At 45.5% G+C, this 2,082-nt stretch overlaps 1 pseudogene; it reads left to right on the top strand.

The window, feature by feature from the left end:
• The first annotated feature begins 1,045 nt into the window (after positions 1-1,045).
• LOC101427880 (peroxiredoxin-6-like) lies at positions 1,046-1,845 on the top strand (annotated as a pseudogene).
• The last annotated feature ends 237 nt before the right edge of the window (positions 1,846-2,082 follow it).

The following is a 2,082-nucleotide window of genomic DNA, read 5'->3' as shown; positions in this document are numbered from 1 at the left end:
TCATACATCTGCTCCATGGGATTTAAGCCTCCTCTAATTTAGAGGCAGAGTGGGCATCACCATCTCAGAATCCTCAGGACTGGGGATAAATGATGGACTAGACTTACTATTATTCTTCTATAGACTTATTGTGGTCCTAGCAATGGAAGAACTCTTATCACTGATGTGGAGGCAATGGCTACTAGAGGTTCTGAGGGGAGGAAGAGGGAAAAATAGATGTAATTTGAGGGCATTTTCAGGACTTGGGAATTGCCCTGTGTGACACTGCAATGACAGATACAGGCCATTGTAATATTGTAATAACTTACAAAAATGTGCAGAAGAGAGTGTAAACTACAATGCAAACTAAGCTCCATGCTTAATGGAAATGCTCCAAGATTTGTTCATCAATTGTGGCAAATATACCACACTAATAAAGGATGTTGTTGATGTGGGAAAATATGGGAGGGGGCAAAGGAGAGAGGCATATGGGAAATTCCTATATTTTTTATGTAAAATTTAAGTAATCTAATTTTCTTTTTAAAAAGAAAAGACATTGAGGGAAGCAGACTTGGCCCAGTGGATAGGGCATCCGCCTACCACCTGGGAGGTCAGCGGTTCAAACCCTGGGCCTCCTTGACCCGTGTGGAGCTGGCCCATGTGCAGTGCAAATGCGGGCAAGGAGTGCTGTGCCATGCAGGGATGGCCCCCATGCAGGGATGGCCCCCACGTAGGGGAGCCCTACACGCAAGGAGTGCGCCCTGTAAGGAGAGCTGCCCAGCACAAAAGAAAGAGCAGCCTGCCCCAGGAATGGCACCGCACACACGGAGAGCTGACACAAGATGATGCAACAAAAAGAAACACAGATTCCCTTGCCGCTGACAACAACAGAAGCGGACAAAGAAGAACATGTAGCAAATGGACACAGAGAGCAGACAAGGGAGGGGGGCAGAGAGAAATAAAAATAAATAAGCAAACAAAAAGTATATTGATAGTTCTGTGCCAGAGCCAGCCAGCCGGATGCTGACAGCTGCGTCTCATCACCCAGCTGCGTCACTGCTCTGCCATGCAGGGAGGTCTGCTGCTCAGGAAGGTGGCCCACAGTTTCGAGGCCAATACCACCATTGGGCGCCTCCGTTTCCACAACTGTCTGGGAGATTCATGGGGAATTCTCCTCTCCCACCCTCAGGATTTTCCTCCATGTGCACTATGGAGCTTGGCAGAGCTGCCAAGATGGCACCAGAATTTGCCAAGAGCTATGTTAAGTTGGTTACCCTTTCAATAGACAGTGTGGAAGACCATCTTACCTGGAGCAAGAAACACCTTTTTTCATCATTGGTGATAGAAATCAGGACCTTGCCTTCTGTTGGGAATGCTGGACCCAACAGAGAAGGACAAAAAGGGCATGCCTGTGTCAGCTCGTGTGGTGTTTATTTTTGGTCCTGATAAGAAACTATAGCTATCTATTCTCTATCTAGCTACCACTGGAAGGAACTTTGATGAGATTCTCAGAGTAGTTATTTCTCTCCAGCTGACGGCAGAAAAAAGGGTTGCTACCCCAGTTGATTGGAAGGACGGAGACAGCGTGATGGTCCTTCCAACCGTGCCTGAAGAGGAAGCCAAAAGCCTTTTCCCTAAAGGCGTCTTCACCAAAGAGCTCTCATCTGGCAAGAAATACCTCCCCTACACTCCCCAGCCTTAAATTTCTCCGGGAAGTCCATGTTGGAGCTGCTCACTTAGCACAGTGAGCCAGAGGATGCTATCTGTCAGTCATGTTTTCCTGCAGCAATTCCATAAAAACATCCTAGTGTGATCGCAGCCAAGGTCTTTAGGTTGCTATACTATTGGCTTATTAAATGAAAATGGCACCAAAAATAAAAAGGACATCAATAAGAAGCCTGCAGGGGCTTTTGTCAGATATTACATTGATTGCTTTATGTACTACTGACACCTTATTAAGTGCTCCTATCAATGAACGAGAAATAACTTGTCATTTATTTGGGTTCTCTTTATTAATTTATTTCAGCAGTATTTTACACTTTTCATTGTTCAAATTCTTCGCCTCCTTTGTTAAACTTAGTCCTTCCTGGTTTTCTCTTCTGT

This window comes from Dasypus novemcinctus, chromosome 16 (genome assembly GCF_030445035.2).
Source record: "Dasypus novemcinctus isolate mDasNov1 chromosome 16, mDasNov1.1.hap2, whole genome shotgun sequence".
NCBI classification, from domain to species: domain Eukaryota; kingdom Metazoa; phylum Chordata; class Mammalia; order Cingulata; family Dasypodidae; genus Dasypus; species Dasypus novemcinctus.
The sequence above is the reverse complement of the archived record's forward strand: the minus strand, read 5'-3'. Positions and strand labels throughout refer to the sequence as shown.